The 19,770-nt window shown below is 38.9% G+C and overlaps 1 protein-coding gene across 9 annotated transcripts in view; it reads right to left on the reverse strand.

Moving 5' to 3' along the window:
* Window positions 1-19,770, reverse strand: part of Ambra1 (autophagy and beclin 1 regulator 1) — a 186,973-nt gene that overhangs the window by 149,739 nt on the left and 17,464 nt on the right. The window lies entirely within an intron of this gene.

Raw genomic sequence — 19,770 nt, forward strand, 5'->3', positions numbered from 1 at the left:
AAGAGAGGGAGGCACAGGTGACTTAGTAAATTTTAAAGGCAGTTTTATATTTTTTGTTGTTTTTAAAATTTTAAAAGAAGTGCTTACTGTAAAAATTTGAACAATAATTGGCTCCTTACATTTCTTAAAAGTCTGTAATCTAAAAGTATATAACCAGATGCATCCAAATACAAACAGAAGGAAAAATATTTATAGCTTATACTGAAGAACTTTTATCTTTTCTCCCTGGAGTATTAAAATGCAAAATGTCACCAAGAGTCTACAGTAAGACAAGTCCCAAATTCTTGTACAGCACATAGCTCCCTATCAAATATCAAAGAAACAAATTTTAGGCTGTATCCTTGTGTTATCACTCTCGTCAGTCTTTTTGTTTAGTTTCATCTTATTTTGATGCTGGAGAGGTTTTGATGCCTGAGCACATGCTCTACCACGGAGGCAAAACCTTAGCCACTCATCATTAATTGCTTAACAATATAAATATTCACACAGTGAAAATGTCAGCCAGGCATGGTATCATGCCTGTAATCCTAGCCCTCTGGGAGACTAAAACAAGAAGATCATAAATGTAAGTGCAGGCTGGGCAACTTAGTGACTTAGCAAGACTCATTCTCAAAGTTTAAAAAAACAGATATAGCTACAGATATAGCTCAGCAGAAATGTTACATGTTCTGTCCCAGGAAGAAGGGAGGAAAGGAGGGAATGTCAACATGGAGCTGTTGGTCAACCTCCTCCATAGGCTATGGACAAATAACAGAAGAAAATCATGTCCTAGGTAACCCTAATAAACTTTTGCTTTAGGACGAAAAGCCTGGACATGAAACCAGCCCAGTTACCCTGTGGTCAAACTGTTACCCAGGTGCCAGAAATATAGTTCCTATTAGTTCATGGCTAATTCTTTTACCTAAAATAGACATTCACAAGAAACATTTTGAGAGGAGACTCTTGTTCTAGCAGTGTAACATAAAAGTATCATTTAGAATCTTTTGAGACTATGTTGCCCTGGCTAATCTTTTTAAAGGTCTAGGCTCAAGTGATCCTCCTGCCTGAGCCTATCAAGTAGCTGAGTCCAGCTATGTGTCAATGCCCCTGGCTCTAAACCATTTATAGTCTTACAGTAAGTGTTGAAAACAGCAGCAATCCTATGTGGAAGAGAAGTGTACTAGATTTTTAAGCCAAGAGATTTCACAATGAGCTAAATCCTCAGTTGGGTTTTTTGTTGTTATTTCTGTTTTTATTCTTTTTTTTTTTTTTTTTTTTTTTTTTTTTCTGAGACAAGGTCTTACTAACTCACTAAATTACTTAAGCTGGGCTCAAACTTCCAATCCTTCTCAGTCTCCTAGAGTGCTGGGATTATAGATGTATACCACCATGGCTGGCTAGCAGTCCCATTCTTAAAGAAAACAAACAAATAACCTTCTGACTTCCTGCAAATCAAAAGGAAGAAGAAACAAAGGTCATGATCACTGTGTATGATTCTGAAAACTGTGATGCAATCTTAACTCCCTATGAGAACCAGGAGGAAAACAAAACAAAACAAAACAAAACAAAAAACAGGTTAAACTCAGGATTACCAAAGAGCATGTTTATCTATTTCCAGACATAAAGACTAAAACTTCAAAAAAGAGAAAGTTTGTTAAGTAGAAGAACTTTAAGGGACTAAAAAACAGGATAAGCTTTCTTTGTCCAAAGACAAGTATTTGCTGTTGTTTTAAAAGGACAAGGGGACAGCGATATAGCTCAGCGGCACAGCATCTGTTTGACAAGTGTGAGGTCTTGAGTTCAATTCCCAGTACCAAAAAAAGGACAAGGCACTGCTCTCCTGATAATGTTCTTTACAACCACCTAAGAAGGGATTTTTACTGTGTTCCTTACAAACTAAAAGAGCTAAGTCAAAAGTCGGGCCTGTGTCTAAAGTGTCAATCACGTGTTTTTTATTTCTCTTTTCAAAAAGGAAGAAGTTGCCAAGTGTGATGGCACAGGCCTACAAGACCAGCCATCAGGTGGCAGTGCAAGGTCAGCCTGGGCTAGATACAGTGGCTCGAAGCCAGTCAGAACTACACAGGGAGACCCTGTCTCAAAAAAACAAAAATAATATTAAGGTCTTTACTTATGTGAGACAGGATCTCCCTATGTAGTTCAGACTGGCCTTGAACTCATGATGATCCTCCTGCTTCAGTCTTCTCAGTGTGAGGATTACAGTTATGTACAACAACACCCTGGCAAAAAATAATAAATGAATGAATGAATGAATGAATGAACAAGATTCCCAATCTGCCCCTTAAACTAAAGCAGATTAAGAAAAAGGCTGCCAAGAATAGTCTGTGATGCCATTAACAAGTTCTGCATCTCAATTCTCAATCTCTGAAAGTGTCTTATGCAAACAGCAACAAAAGGATGTGACTGGGATATGTACAAAGGACTACTACCAATATTCCATCCCACTTATATGCACACATACCCATCCACTATGACTGATCATTCCAAAAAGGGAAAAATCACATCCGACAGATTTTCTCTGCTTAATTTTAAACATATTTATGAGTAATAACTATCCATAAAAATCACTTACTCTATGCCAGAACCCAATGGAAACTAAGATTTATAGTTCCTTTTGCAATTTGATCATCTTATGACAGCAATTTTAATCCATTTTCTTGCTATATGACTTTGGGAAAGTTACTTAACATGCTTGACACTTAGTTTGCTCCTCTGTAAAACCAGAATTACAGTATCTCTTCCATGGGGTTGCTGGAAGGCTCTAGTAAAAAAAAACACCTGGGCCGGAAATGTCACTCAGTGGTAGAGTACTTACACAGCCTGGATTCATGTCCCTGCACCATGGGGTAGAGAGAGGAGGAGAGGAAAAAAAGGAAAGGAGACAGGACAGGACAGAGCCATGGAGCTGGGTGTGGTGGTACACATCAGTCACCCTGGCACCTCTCTGAGAAGCTAAGGAGTCCAATCTGAGCAACTTAGTGACTTAGAGAGACCATAGTCTCTCAAAAATAAGCACTGCAAAGGCCCTACCTAGGTTCAATTTCCAGTACTGAGATGGGGGGGGGGGGTTTGGCAGTGTTAGTATCACTGCTGCTATTATTGTCATTATTACTAAATTCTCTTTGGGGTTCATTATGGTTTCCCTCACCAAACAACAGGACCAACTAAAACCCCAGAGACCAGAGATACCAGGATTCCCCAAAGTAGCAAATTTCTTTGAAACATTTCAACAGAAAACAAGATAAGATGTACTCAGGGGGAAAATAAATGTTTCAATGCCAAAAATAATTTAATGTGATTCAGGCTATTTCTACATATGCAAAGTGAATCAAACAGTACGAGAGCTGGCTAGGGACATAGCTCAGCAGTAAATAATATGCTAATGAGGCATTGGGTTAGACTCCTCAGCACTAAGAACAAAGCAAAAAAAAAAAAAAAATCAAAAAACCAGAACAAACAATACAGAGAGATCCTGCAACCTAGTAATTCAGAAAACTATTTTTTAGTTGGGTTTGTTTTGGTTTTGTTTTATTTGTACCAGGATTTGAACTCACAACCTCACACTAGCCAGGCAGGTATTTACACTGCTGAGCTAAATCCACAGCCCAGAAAACTATTATACCCACAAATGGTTGTTAAAATGGGATCCAGTTATCTCATTTGAGTTACTGTATCTCTGTTCCACTCTCAAGTTCATGAAGACAAAATCAAGTCAGTGAAGTATTACTGACATATATCATACAATAAATAGGACTTAGCCCAGGGATTTAGCTCAATGCCAATTAGCACCACCTGCCTGACAAGCATGAGGTGGTGAGTTCAATCCCTGGTACCCAAAAAAAAAAAAAAACCATATATATAATTTAACCCAAACATGTGATTCTTTAAAAATAATAAATTCTGGAGTCAAGAATATAGTCCCAAGTACTGAAAGAAAGAAAAAAAGTCTTTTTTAAATACTAAATCTATATTCACTTGCAAACATAGGAGTTTTGCCAACAACTGGAAAATTAACTACAAAATGTCAGGACTTTAATTAGAAGCCTAAAAGTGGTCCAATACTCTAGAAACTCCATGGGAGTAGAGCTTTCTACACATGGGATTTTTCTACAATTGGCAACTTTATTTTCATTAATAAAACCTTCCTGGGGGCACTGCAGGAAACTTCAAATGCACCATACAGAAGAACCCAAGTCCAAAGCAAGTCCCATACCCAGCAACTGTAGCTGTCTCCTGCCTCTCAGACTGAACTTAGAGGAAAAAGAGATTTTTGAGCAGAGCATTACAAATCAGAACCATAGAAAAGTAATACATTCTGAAGCCAAACACATCTGAAAGCAGAAAATTCCCAACTATGACATAAATTGTGTTTCTACTGCGTATAGATCACTTATGAATAATTTTAGGATACTCCGAAGTGCTAATTGTGGCTAAATTAAGATGGAAAGATTATAAGTAATGTGCATTTTATTTTTCTTATGCATAATTTCTGACTTAGGCAGTCCAGGCATACCTATGGGCCCTGCAGTCAGATTTGCTGACTAAATCCCAGCTCCAGGGCCAAAGGGACAGCTCAGTGACAGAGTACTTACCCAGCATGTACAAAGCCCTGAGTTCAAACTGCAACCTCTTAAACAAAATGAATCCCAGCTTCATCATTTTCTTGGTATATCAATGTTGCCTGGTTTTTTGGAATAGCTACAGAATCTCTCTGTACCTCCACTACTCATCATAAAATGTGACTACTAACACTATAATATATAAGTATATAAGATTACCATGAGGTTTTTATAAGACTCACCAAAAAGTCATGATTATTATATAATTCCAATGCTTGAGATAGAATAACAGCTCTATTCTGTAATAAAAAAATTATAATCAAAATGGTAATAACAGAACAATTTCAATTTCTAAAAATAAAATATTTAGGCCACAAAACTCTAAAAAAAATCAAATTAAATTTAAAGCACAATCTTCTGTGTAAAATGAGATGTCCACTGTAGGAGTCAACAAACTATTTCAGATTAAAGCTCCTACACTATCACTTTTGCATGCTAGGGATTGATCCTGGCCCAGAAGGCTGAGGCAGGAGGATCACTATGAGTTTGAGGCCAGCCTAAATTACGTAAGTGAATGCCAGGCCAGTCTAAATTACATGGCAAGACCCTGTCTTGAAAAAAAAAGAAAGAAGGGACTGGGGATTTAGCTCAGCGGCATAAGCACCTGCCTTGCAAGCAGGCAGTCATGAGTTCGATCCCCAGTACCGATAAAAAAAAAAAAAAAAAAAAAAAGACCAAAAAAAAAAAAAAAAGAAAGGTAGTGGATGGAGACATCTGATGAATGTAACAGTTTAACATTTACATAAGCAGAACATTTAATGAAGAAAAAAAGCAGGAGGGTGGGGAGATTCCACTAAACACAAGAAAAAAGTGGTGACCAAGTCAATGGCTTTTTTTTTTTTTTGGACCAGAGATTGAACTCAAGACCACAGGCAGGGGCTGTGCTCCTGAGCTATATCCCCAGCCCAATGGCTCTCTTTTCTCTTCCCACAACAAGAAAAATGATGTAAAATCACTTATGTTGAGGCTTTTAGGGCTCTTTATCTCTGGAAAATTAAGAAACTATAGCACTTAGAGGGGTCCTGAGAAAAAAGTTGATTTTGTTTTTGTTATTGTTTTTGTTTTTTTGAGACAAGGTCTCACTATGCAGTTCAAGCTAGCCTTGGGCTCACTTTCTAGCTCAAACTGGTCTTGAACTTGGACAGATCCTCCAGCCTCAGCCTCCCCAATACTGGGATTACAGGAGTACACCACCACGCCCGGCTGATAAAAGTTGATGATGATCCTGTCCTCAGACATTCATCTATCAGAGGATATGCATCTCTACCAGCAGATTAATAAAAACAACCAAGTGGGTGGAATTATGAACTTCATCTTTACAATCCACAGGCAGTAAACACTCAAGAACTCTACCAGAGACTAATAATAGCTTTAGAGATGGGCCTCTGGAACCCTATGCCCCAACTGCTGGACATGGGTCTTTTCTGTGTCCAAAACTCAACATTAAAAGGTAGATGAAAAGAGAGGGGCTGAAGAAAAAAAAAGGCCAAAATCTTAGTTGTCACAGTTGGCAATGTTTAAATATACTCACATAATCTAACAGAAAGACAACTGAAAAAAGGTTCTTGCTTTAAAAGCCAAAAGACTGGACATTGGGCATACAACTATACCAAGTCCCTACCTGGGCCCTAGTGGTTGATATGCCTCGCTCAGGGCACTAGAGGATTGACTCTCCCTATCTCCCCATCTCCCGCTCAGATAAAGAGGACCCAAGGGGCCTAGGGCAACCTACAGTGGCCCTTTCCACAGACATCTAGGACCCTGGGTAACCGTGGATATCACCGACAAATTCTATTACTCTGTTTCAACTTTATTCTCTTAAAAAAAAAAACAAAAAAACAAAAAAAACAAAACAAAAAAAACCCCTCTATATCTATAGCCATAACCCAGGCCAAGGGGGACCCTAGTCAGAGAGTCTTTACACCTGTTCCAACATGTCAATTTGAAGGTGAGATGCTCAAATATGCCTTTCCACTGTTACCCCCATACAACAATCTAAGAAGGGGTAGGACCTGCTAAATACAACTCCTCAAATAGTCCATCTTCCCAGGCAGGCTGCTGTCTTTCACTGTTATAGATACCAAAGGGACATGTTTAAAGTCTCTTGGACTGACAGGGAGACAAGCAAGGTGGCCTTGCAGCCTCTGAGGACTCTGACCTTATTCCCAGTCCCTGAGGAATCAATCTGGTCCTTTTGACAAGCTAAAACCCTACATGGAAAAGATCATTCAAATTTTCACTGGACTAAGACTTCTATGAACCTCTGAAAGACCTGCAGCTTCTCTTCAAAAGAGCAAGACTCAGCTGGTCTTTGAGTAGAGATAAGCACAGTCACCATAAACAGATACTAGTAGCCTATCTAACATCCGTATTTGGTCCCACAGGCTCCTGGTACTTTCCCTAAACTCTCTTCCATTAAACAGTGGCTCAATACTTCTCCATATACAGAATGAACTCTTTTTCTCATTGTCTTTGGACAGGTTTCTCTCAGCCCCGCTGTGGATTTGTAACATCCTAAATAGCCACAGAGTACAATATAGGTAGGGCCTACAGCCCCTTTCAACAGGAAGCAGATATATGAAGACAGAGACTGCCACTCCCTCAACAACCCATAAAGAATTATGTGGATTATATGTCAGGGACAAATGTAGGAGATTCGGGCAGTGTTGGGTAATCAGGAGTGACCTATCAATCATGGAGAACTGGCCAATCACTACTGAGTCACATGTGCAGAGCAGCTTTGGAGTCTTGGGGAGAAGACCCAGAATGAAGTTAAAAGAAGATATAAAAAGACAGTGGCCCTCGGGCCTCCTGGCCACTGCCTGAAGCCCTCTTGTTCTTGCAGTGGCCCTTTTCTTCTCCTTTTTTCTCTTTTTTTCTGTCTCACTTTCTTCTCTCATTTTCTAAATAAATGTTAACCTGTTACACATACCAGTTGTCGCCATCCAATTCTTTGAATAGGCCAAGAGCAGTATGGAGTCACTGAACACCAAAATACCACTTTGTCTTTTTTTTTTTTTTTAAGAAAAGCATGAATTAATTTTTAAAATAACAGCTAACACTTTCATAGTACCAGGGACTGCTCTAAACATTTCATATAAATTAACCATTTATAATCCTCTATCCACCCGACTGGCCCTGAAAGAATCAGTCAGCAGTTAATTCAAAATTCCAATCCAAACCAGGCATAATGGTGCATGCCTATATTCCCAGCACTCGGGAGGCTGACGCAGGAGGACTGCTATGAGTTCAAGGCCAGCTTGGGCTACAAAGTGAGGCTCAAGGGCAGCCTGAATTGCATAGTGAATGCCTCAAAAAGACAAAAAAAAAAAAAAAAAAAAAAAAAATCTAATCCAATCCAAGCAGCGAATCCAGATATCTAATTGCTATGGAAAGAGAATATCTTCTGCAACTGCCTCTCTCCTATTTCATATACTAGTCTCACATGCTTCAGGGTCTCAATCATGTTCAATCATGTCCCACTGCTTATAATTTATTTACCAGAAGTCTGTTTGCTTTCTATTTTTAATGTTCTTATCTTCAGTGGTCAAGAAAAGCAGACCATTACACAATAAATTAAAGAATGGTGCTGAGGAACAATAAAATACAGAAAGAAATCACTTACTCCTTTCCTTCTGGATTTTTTTTTTGGGGGGGGGGGTCTTTTTCCTTTTTATCAGTACCGGGGATCGAACTCATGACTGCCTGCTTGCAAGGCAGGCGCTTATGCCACTGAGCTAAATCCCCAGTCCCCTCCTTCTGGATTTTATTTATATAATTTCTTAGCAGAAAGGTTTCGTAACTTCTGACTACACACTTGGGCATGGTGGCACATATCTATAATCCCAGCACTCAGGAGGCTGAGGCAGGAGAATCTCGGTGAGTTCAAGGTCACCCTGGATGGATTACACAGTGAGCTCAATACCAGCTCTTGAACTACACTGTGGGACCCTGACTCAAAAACAAAACAAAACAAAAGTTTTTTTTCTTTTCTTTTCTTTTTTTTTTAAATTTTGAGGAGAAAAAGAAAAAAAGCAGAAAAAAGGTACAAGTTATACAGAATTTCAGAAAAAAAATTAACAGTAGGAAATCACTAGTTAATGGATTACATATTGTCATCTTAGAAATAAAACAAAGTTTTGACCAAAAATAACTATTAAATCAGTGGGTACAGAGTAAAAATATTTCATCAGCTTCAGCTACTCTACAGTTACTATACCAACTTCATAAAAATAAGAAAAATTACCTGTCAGAAAACTGAAATAGATAAACACCACAGTAAATTTGCTTTTGCCTTACAGCTGGAACAGAACATTGTTATGGTTTGTGTCTAGATGTTCCCCCAAAGCCTCATGTGGTCATAGATTTTTTTGGAGGTGGCCAATCTAAAGTGTGACTGATTCATAGTGCAATGCTGGGATTAAGGGTTGGCTGACTGCTGCATCAGTCCACCTACTGGATTGGTGCCTCCCTAATCATAGTAGACTGGATACAATTTAAGGGATGGAAAGAGGCTTGTCTCACACTGTCTTTTGTTTTGGCTGTCATCCACTGCCATGAACAGTTGCCTCTCTGCTATATGTCACCCTGCCTTGAACCCAGCTGATTACAGGCTAAAACCATTACAAACTGAATCAAATAAACCTTTTCTCCTTTAATTCTGGGCATCAGGAATTTTGGCTCAGCAACATGAAAAGTAACTAACACAACCACAAATCTTAAAAATAGAATCAACGCATTGTGATTGTGCATATCCTTCGTCAAACGTGATAAAAATACAGCCAAGAACAGAAAACTCTTCATGTATAGTCTCATGCCACCTCTTTCTGATCCACACGATTGAGCCTACACTCCAGAGCACTCCCTACACTGCCAGAGTGGGACCAAGTAAGGAAGCTGTATACTTTCAGCTTATCTACCAATGATAGACTCTATCCAAAAAGATAAAGTCATCAGTATTTCTTTATCATTCTCCTCTTCTTCCTCCTCTTCTTGCTCTTCCCCTTCCCCTTCTTTCTTCTTCCTTTCTGCTTTCTTTTGTGCTCAGGATTAAACCCAACCCCTTGACTATGTTAAGCACGTATTACCCACCAAGCTATACCCCCACCCCAGTTCTTAGTCTTCTTAATCATATGTTGCTCTGCATCTCAAGAGCTGAGGACAGCCTTCTCTTCTATGAATCTGAGCTGACCCTGTGACTTGCTCTGGCCACAGAATGCAGCAGAAACAATGATGTGCTAGTTTGAGGCCTGTGGCTAAATTCCACTTTCAGTCCTGGAAGCCAGCCACAGGCTTGTAAGAAATTCAGGATGTCCTGGGGACCATGTAGGGAGGCCCAGATGCTAAGACACCACCACACAGCCAGAGAGATGCCACTAGGAAGATGATGAAGATGCCAGACAACCCAGTGAGACCCTCTAGACCTTTAGCCCAGCCTAACCACCAGCTGAGAAGCAGACAAATGAAAACGACCTCAAATGATGCCACACAGGGTACAGCCCTGTCCAAACAGCCTACAGAATTTCAAGCAATAGTATATCATTTCTAGTTGTGTGTGTGTGTGTGTGTGTGTGATTTTCTGGAGTTTTTTTTTGTTTTTTGTTACCAGCAATTGAACTGACCTCATGTTTGCCAGGCAGGCGCTTATGCCACTAAGCTAAATCCCCAGCCCTCTAGTTTTATTTTGTTTCCTGTTTTGTTTTTTTGTGGTACTAGAGATTGAACCCAGAGCTGAACTATATCCCCAGCCCTTTTCTTATACATAATTACATGCACATATGTGTGTGTGTGTGTATATATATATATATAGATATATATACAGTATTTTATGTGTGTATATACATATATTTATTTATTTATTTTGTTTTTTTTTAAGACAGAGCCTCACTATGTAGCTCAGAATTGCCTCAAAGTTGCAGTGATCCTCCTGCCTCAGTCTCCCAACTGCTGGGATTACAAGATTGCACCACCACACCTAGCTAGGCAACCTCTTTCTTATTTTTAGATCTTAACCTCATATATACCCTAATGATTTTTACATATAAAATCAGTTAAGGCAGATCTCTAGAGACCAGTTCACAAATGAGGTAACAACTCTATAAAATGCTTCAAAGATAAAAACTGAATAAACTCTAATTACTGTTATAATAAAGAGGCAGGATGAAGCACCAGCTTGTCTGCTACACATTCTGCTCACTAGAACTTCCTAAATGAACAATGATGTCGCCTAATGTCTAAAACACAGGAAAGCTTGTGCTCAAAACAAAGTGCAAGCGAAACTGGAAATAGAAATCCGTAAGGCCCAAATCTGAGTCTGACGATCTTCCTTACTCCCACTTTCCTCAGAAAGATGAAAAAAAAAAAAAAAAAGAAGTTTTATCTAGAAATTATTTTTGGGAAAACAGTGTGCCAAGAACACAAAAACTGAAAACTCAAGATAGAACAAGGAGGAAACCATTGAACTAAGAAATTGAAGTCCAATTTTTTGGCCTGGAGCTATCAAAAGAATGAATAAGACTCGGAAGTCTACCCTTATATACACAAAAATGTCAAGATTTTTTTCTGTTTGCAAAAAAAAATCAAAGAACTTCAGAGGGACAAAAACAGCATGACCCTAGGATAGGGACTGAGGCCAGCTTCCTAGACGAACACACCTAATGACTCTGGCAACAGTAAGTCTTCCATCCACTCCTCCTGCATCAGGAGGCTCAAGTCAAGATGTTTTCAAATCAATGAAGGGTCACATTGAACCTTCTCTGTCTTCTGTACAACCCTTGGGGAAAAGTCCAACTCTCCTCCCTGGAGCACCATACAGCCCCCAACTCTTCTTTGAAACCCCAGAAGCTATGGCAGCACTACCACAAAAAGCTTTGACAACATTAACGCAGGAACCTCCACAAAGCCAAAAACAGAAGGAATTACTCACCAGACAAAAAAAGAAAAACCAAACCTGTCAGAGTTAAGAAATTCTCTAGGTTTACAAGATGACTCTGTTCCCAAAAGGCATTAACTTCCAAGGTCTCAAAATTTGACTCTGTGTCCTGGGCTCACTGATACTCTATTTATCGTTCTCTAATCTTAAGAGTCAGCCCAGGTCAGATTTTTGGCTGCACAAAATAGGCAAAAGGGAAAATTTCCCTCAAGCCTTAACAAGGAGGAGGAGTCTAATTCTTTAATGCAGAGTTCTGCTTAAAGGTCCAGATGCCCCCTCTACCTTCCAATCACATTTCTCAGTCAACAGAAGAGGTATCTGAAGAATCTAGTATTTTAAACTAGACTAGAAGTTGGATTCCATTTCCCCAACTTTCCAAGAACATTTCAGGAGAAAAAATGCTAATCAATGAACTCTTACTGAACATACACTTTGTACTCAGCAATGTTAAGTTATTACAGGGAACGCAACATTCCTGCCCTTAAGAAGCTTATATGGTTACTGATAAACTAAATATTAACAATACTTTTCAGTACTGATAAATTCTAGAGAAAAAAATATAGAAACTATTGGGGGGAAAACACACTTTGTAAATCTAAAGTGACAAGAGAAACCGTGTCTGAGATGACATTTAAGACTGGCACCTTGAGGTAGATACCTTTCGAAGTAGGTAAGGGGATGAAGCAACACAAATCTGTATTCCTGGGGCTGGGGATTTAGCTCAGTGGCATAAGCACCTGCCTTGCAAGTGTGTGGTCGTGAATTCGATCTCTGGTACTGATAAATAAGAAAAAAAGACAAAAAAAAAAAAAAAAACGGTATTCCTATCTTCTCTGGGAGGCTGAGGCAGGAGGATCCCAAATTCTGATCTAGCCTGAGCAACTTAGTGACTAAACATCTTTACTCAAAACTAAAACAGAAAAAGGCTAGGATATAGGTCAGTGTGCTAGCTCTCAAATCCCATTATCAAGAAAAAGGGAAGGAAGAAAACAAAAAGGAGTAGGAATGAAAGGGAAAGAACAAAAAGGAAAGGGGTGACAAAAAGAAGAGAGAAGATTGTGAAAAAATATTCCAAGGAGGGCTGAGGATTTAGTTGAGTAGCATAAGCACCTGCCTGGCAAGGGCGAGATCATGAGTTCAATTCCTGATACCAAAAACAAAAAAATAGCCAGGTGTGGTAGCTCACACCAGTAATCCCAGCACTCAGGAGGCTGAGGCAAGAGGATCACTGTGAGTTCGAGACCAGCCTGGGCTACAAAGTGAGCTCATGAACTGCATAGAGACCCTGTCTTATAAAGATTTAAAAAAAAAAAAAAACTTTTTTTCAGGGAAAAATAAATGAAAAATTTTTTAAAAATATTAATTCCAAAGAGTACTGGCAAATATTTTTTTCCCATTCTATAGTAGTCTGTTTCCTCACTCTGTTGTTTCCTTTGTTGCACAGAAGCTTTATATGATATGATCCTATATTCCACAGCAAGAAAGACCCTATCAAAAAAAGAAAAAAGACAGGACTGTGGATTTAGCTCAGTGGCATAAGTGCCTGCCTTGTAATCACAAGGTCATGAGTTCAATCCCCGGTACCAAACTCCACCCCACCCTACCCCATCCCCAAAAAGAAAAAAGACAGAGACCAGTATGAAGGCATGTGCCTATAATCCCAACACACGGAGGCTGAGCAGGAGGACTGCTCAGAATGGGCAATATAGACCCAAGACCAAGACCGTCTTGAAAGACTTTTTTTAAAAGGAGGGGAGAGATGGAGACAGTTCAATATGAAAACTCAAATTGAAACCCCAGGACTGCAAAGAAAGTTGAGATCACTTCCTATTTTTCTGTGTGTATGAGCTTGAGACAATTTGAAGAAACAGCTACCATGGTTTGAAAATGCAGATCAATGCAACAGAACTGAAAATGCAGAAACAACCCCAGGCATATTCAGCCATCTGATCTTTAACAATAGGGCCAAAAGACAACCTCTTAAACAAACAGTGCTGGGAAAACTGCTCGTCCACATAAAGAATAAATATAGATCCATATTTCTCATGAATAAATATAGATCCATATTTCTCATGCTGTACTAAAATCAAAATGGATCAAAGTCCTAGACACCAAAATAGAAACAGCGAATCTGCTGGAAGATAAAACAGGTACATCTCCTGAAGGCACAGGCATAGGCAAAGACTTCCTGAACAGAACCCTAGTAGTATAAGAAATAACACTGACAATCAACCAATAGGATTATAAAACTTCTATATAACAAAGGAAACAACAGAGTGAGGAGACAACTACAAATAGAAAAAAAAAATATTTATGCCAGCTACTCCTCAGAAGACTAATGTCTGTAACACAAGAAAAATGAAAAAAATTAGAACCTCAAAATAAAAACCTAAGGGGGCTGAGGATTTAGGTCAGTGGCATAAGCACCTGCCTTGCAAGCACGCAGTCGTGAGTTTGATCCTCGGGACCAATAATAAAAAATAAAAATAAAAACCTAATCAAAAAATGGGCAACTGAAATGATCAGACAACTTTTCAAAAGAAGCACAAATGATAAGTACATGAAAAAATGTTTAGCATCTTTGGCCATTACAGAAATGCAAATCAAAACACTGAGATACCATCTTACTCAAGAAAGAATGGCTCAAAATATATCATGTACAGGTACAAATTCCCTACAATGAATGTGACTATTATGTATATCAAAAATGTACCAATAGGGCCAGGGATTTAGCTCAACAACGTAAGTGCCTGCCTTGCAAGCCTGTGGTCGTGAGTTCGATCCCTGGTACCAGTAAAAATACAAAATACAAAAAAAAAAAAAAGTACCAATGAACTTATTAAATTTTTTAAAAAAGAAAGAATGTCTGTATCAGAACTTCAAAAGATTGGGGCTGGGGATTTAGTTCAGTGACATAAGCGCACCTGCCTTGCAAACAGGCAGTCGTAGGTTCGATCCCTGGTACCAATTAAAAAAAAAAAAAAAAGACCAAACTTCAAAAGATTAAAAGTATGGTGGTATATACCTATAATTCCAGCACTTGGGAGGCTGAAGCAGGGGGATTGCCACAAGGCCAGCCTGAATTACACAGAAAGACTCTGTGTCTCAAAAAACAAAGAAAGAAAGAATTTGAAATACAACAAATGTTCAGGTTAGAAGCCAGAGGGGACCCTTCTACATTGCTGATGGGCATGTAGACTAATAGAACTGCTATGAAAATCAGTATGGAAATTCCTCAGGAAACTAAAAATAGAAATTGCATTCAACCTAGATATACTTCTTCAGGCTATCTTTACAAATGAGTTAAAAATATATTACAGTAATCCATGCACTTCCTTGTTTATAGAAGCACAAGTCATAATAGCTAAATCTTAGAAACAGGCTATGTATAGCCAGCACCAGATGAACGGATACAAAAAAATGTGGTTTATAAGCAATGGAGTACTACTCGGCCATAAAAAAGGACTGAGACACTTGAAGAAAAATGGATATACCTTGAAGCCATAATGCTAAGTGAAATAAGTAAGACACAGAAGGAGAAATACTACATGATCTTTCTTACATAATAAATTCAAAATACGGGGCTGGGGATTTAGCTCAGCGGCATAAGCACCTGCCTTGCAAGCAGGCAGTCATGAGTTCGATCCCTGGTACCGATAAAAAAACGAAAAAGACCAAAAAATATATACATATAAAATATAAATAATTCAAAGAGCAAATTAAAGAGAAATGATAGGAAACGGCCAATGGACTATGAAAATAGGAAGGGGATGGAGGTAAACAGGAGGGAGGGAAAGACGAGGAAGTGAGAGGCTCAAGATGCAATACATGTACCACTTTCCCACAATGAATGTATTTATTGTGTATTGCAAACATGTACTAACCAAAAAGGGAAAATTCTTTTCCCTACTAATACAATATCGCCTTTGTGTGTTTTTTGGGGGCCAAAGTTGTTTTGTTTTTTGATGGTGGTAGTAGTAGAGAATGAGTCCAGGGCCTTTTCAGTGAGTTACATTCTCAGACTTTTTACTTTCTATTTTGAATTTGCTAAATCACTAAATTGCCCAAGCTAAGGTCCAACTTGTGACTTTTCATACCTCTTATTCTTAAATGATTTCATGTAACGTTAAACTTGAAACAATTTCTAAAGAAAGTGTCCTTACCCCCAAAACAGAAGCAATTATTTTGTTTTACTTTGTTTTTACATTAAGAGCAAGCCTAAAGCCTTCTAAGTATCTGGCAGAAAAATCCCAGTATTAACTCAATTACCTCCGAACTGACAAGGATGAGTCATCGAACACTTCTGGAGTGGCAGGGGTACTAGGAGTGGAACCCCAGGGGCATGCTACCACTGTGCTACATGCCAAGCCCTTTCTATTAAGACATAATTTTAAAATAGGCCTCACTATGTTGCCAGGCTTACCTTGAATTTCAAATCATCTTGCCTCAGCTTCCCAAGCAGCTGGGATTACATCTCCAGTATAACATGTACTTCAAGCAACCCTTTCATCTAGCATTCACTGAACCTTTGTTACACATCGGCAGCACTGTGCTCTCATACATACTACCTCATTTGTTCCTCACAACAAAACTATGAGGACAGGCATTATTATTACTAATATTAGTATTACCATTTCACAGACAAAACAGATAGTCAGTTGTGGTGGTACACTCCTGTACACTCTTCAGGACTGAGGCAGGAAGATGGTGAATTCAAACTAAACCTCAGCTACAGTCTAGGCTACATAGTGAGACCTTTGTCAGAAAGAAAAAACAAAACAAAACAGAGAAAGAAAGAAAGAAAGAAAGACAGACAGACAGATAATAAAACCGGGACTTAGAATATTTAATGATTTGCCTAAGAGGAGCAGAAATTTAAAACCAAATTGTTATCAAATGTATGCCCTAACCACTATCTTGTCTTTTTTAAGAAAAGCATTAAAATCTCAGAGAATAAAAACAAGCAAAGAAAAACTTTCTAAATCCTCATATCTAAAAAGCTTTTTGGGGGCTGGGGATTTAGCTCAGTGGCATAAGCGCCTGCCTTGCAAGCAGGCAGTAGTGAGTTTGATCCCTAGTACCAATAAAAAGGAAAAAGACAAAATAAATAAATTAATAAATAATAAAAAGCTTTTTGATGTTTTTTGTCTTTTTGAGACAGGATTTAACTGTGCAGTTCAGGTTGACCTTGAGCTCACTTTGTAGCCCAGGCTGGTCTCAAACTTGCAATGATCCTCCTGCTTCTGTCTCTGGAGTGCTGGGATTACAGGAGTGTTCCACCATGTCCAGCATGTTTTTATTTTTTGAGACAAGGTCTTGGTCTTGCTATGCCATTCAGGCTGGTCTTGAATTATGTAACCCAGGCTGGCCTGAAAATCACAGCAATCTTCCTGCCTCAGCCTCTCAAATGCTGGGATTATGGGGATTTACCAAAACATCCAGTTTAGAAGGTTGTTATTGTAAAGAATTGATTCAGGAGACAGAGAGGGAGAAAAGAGGATAGATATATAAATCAGTGAATTTGATTCAGAACATGATGGTAGGCAAATTCCTTCCCATGTTTGCCTCCATTTATCTATAAGGAACTGACATCACAGGAACTAATCATTGTGTACTTGTCTCACATGTGTGCAAAAATTAACATTTGTGATATACACACAGGTCATCAGATAAAAGACATCCATGTCACTATTACTACTGTTTTGATGCTCACACAAAGCACCAGAATCAAGGTAAATATATTATCTGTATGAAGAACAGAAGGTGTAAGTAATCTGAAAAGAAACTTTCTTTTGCCACGTGTGGTGGCGCACTCTTGTAACCTCAGCATTCGGGAGGCTGAGGCTGGAGGATTGCCTCAGTTCAAGGCCAGCCTAAACTGCACAGTGAGATCCTGTCTCAAAAAAAAAAAAAAAAAAGAAAAGAAAAGAAAAGAAAACAATAAATGTCCTATATCAATATTGATACTCTGGCTTAAAAGTATATTAAAGGACTGGGGGTAGGTGTCACTCAGTGGTTCTGTGCTGTTATGTGCCTGACACTAAGTTTGATCCCTAACAAACCAAGGAGAAAAAAAAGAGTGCAGTGGAATTTGCATATGTCACCATTGGGGAAAACTAGGTTGAAAAAAAAAGGACTTTAAAAAACCCCACAAGACTGCATTTGCTCTTGATCACCTCCTTCCTTATTTTTTACAAATATATATAAATCTACAATTTCAAAGCACTTTAATTTATATATAAACATACATTCCTTATAATAAGTAGAAAAAATCCATCTTCTTCTTAGTCTCTCTCATACCACCTCCTGAGATAATACGCAAACATGCACACACTTAAGTATGGCATGATGATAGATGCCTATAATCCCAGAACACTGAGCAAGAAGGCAGGAAAATCGTAAAGTTTGAGTTCAGCCTGGGCAACCTGGCAACTTGGCAAGACCCTGTCTCAAAATGGAACAGCTGACTCTAGGGAAGTAGCTCTCAAAGGCCCTAGGTTCAATCCCAGGGGTACGAGGAACTTTGAGCTTGGTGTCACAGACTTCCAGCTACTCAGGAAGCTGAAGCACAAGTATAGCAAGTTTGAGGCCAAACTAGGTAATATGGTCAGACACTATCACAAAATAAAAAGAATGGAGGGCTGGGGATATAGGGCAGCAGCATAAGCACATGCCTGGCAAATAAGGTCCTAAGTTCAATTCCCGGTACCAAAAATTAATTAATTAATTAAAAAATTAAAAGGATGGAGATGTTTCTCAGTGGTAGAGTGCTTGCTACCATGCATTAGACCCTAGATCCAAACCTCAGTACTGCCTGCCAAGGGAGGAAAACAACAAAGACAACAAAGTCATTATTTTATATAGCCTCTCTAAAGTACCCTCTGCTCTTATTTTACAGACAAAAACCTGCTCAATGTGAATTTTCCCATGACCAAACATCCAGGAGTGATAAAGTTGAGGTTCCAAGCTACAAACTACAAAACTAGTGCTTTTTTCCTTTCTCTGGTTTTTTTTATTTATTTGGAGGGGGGGGCATCTTTTTTGAGGCAAAATTCACTATATGGTGCAGGCTGGCCTTAAACTCACTTTGTAGCCCAGGCTGGCCTCAAACTCACAGCAATCCTCCTGCCTCAGCCTCTCAAGTGCTGAGATTACAGATGTGCACCACTGTGCCCAGCTTTTTCTCAAGTTCTTTGATATTACATGCCAACAGAAGAGATTCAGTACATTTAACAGAAGTATATTTTGGAAAAAGTCATTTTCTAAATATGTATACCAACCTTGGTTCAAGTTTTTTCCAATTATCATATTTCTAACCCTAACCCTAACTAACCCAAGCCCCTCAGATAGAGAGGTGAAAACAGAAAAAGCCTCCAACTACAAAGAGTTTTCTTTCTGGTTAAGTGCTACTTTTGAAGTACAAAGTACTTGGTTCAAACAATCCAGCTACATGGGAAAGCAGATAATTTCTCATGTTCCCTTCTTTACTACTGTTCTCATTTTGCTGACAGTCTACAAACCATGTGCTCCCTTTCTTATTCCTAGGCCAAAGGTTGCAGGGTTGGTCTACACAAAAACACTGTACTGAATGTGCTCAGTAAGTATGAACAGAAGCCTGTTAGCTCAGGTCAACATGAAGTACCTTCATCAAAGTCATGCTGCTGGGCTGGGGATTTAGCTCAGCGGTGTAAGTGCCTGCCTGGCAAGTGCGAGGTCGTGAGTTCAACCCCCGGTACCGCAAAAAAAAAAGTCATGCTGCTGGGGCTAAGAATAAAATTCAGCAGTGCAGCGCCTGTTTGTCAAGCACAAGGTCTCAAGTTTGCTTCCCAATATCATTCTCTCCCCCAAAAAAGACAAAAGTCATGCTGTCATTTTTGGAAATTCTGGTAATGAAAATTCTTAAAAAGTTTTGTTTGGCAAAGGGTACATACAGTTCAGTACCTGCCTGACAAGCACAAAGTCCTGTGTTCAATTTCTGGTACCAAACAAAATGTTTAAATAAAAATTTAAAAAGCTCTGACGAAATCATGGATGTACAAGAATTAAATATGATTTAGACACTAGTGAACATGAGAAACCCTGAAAAGATAAAATCACTTGCCCAAGGTCACAAGACTCACTAAAGGCAGCTTCTTATACATAAACCCAGGTCCTTAAATCATTGTCTAAGTAAGACTCCTTTCCATTGCTGCTTCCTTCTCTTAAAACCAATAAAAATGAACG

The sequence above is a fragment of the Cavia porcellus genome, unplaced genomic scaffold, assembly GCF_034190915.1.
Source record: "Cavia porcellus strain 051 isolate PalLab524CR breed Dunkin Hartley unplaced genomic scaffold, mCavPor4.1 scaffold_17, whole genome shotgun sequence".
Taxonomy (NCBI): Eukaryota; Metazoa; Chordata; class Mammalia; order Rodentia; family Caviidae; genus Cavia; species Cavia porcellus.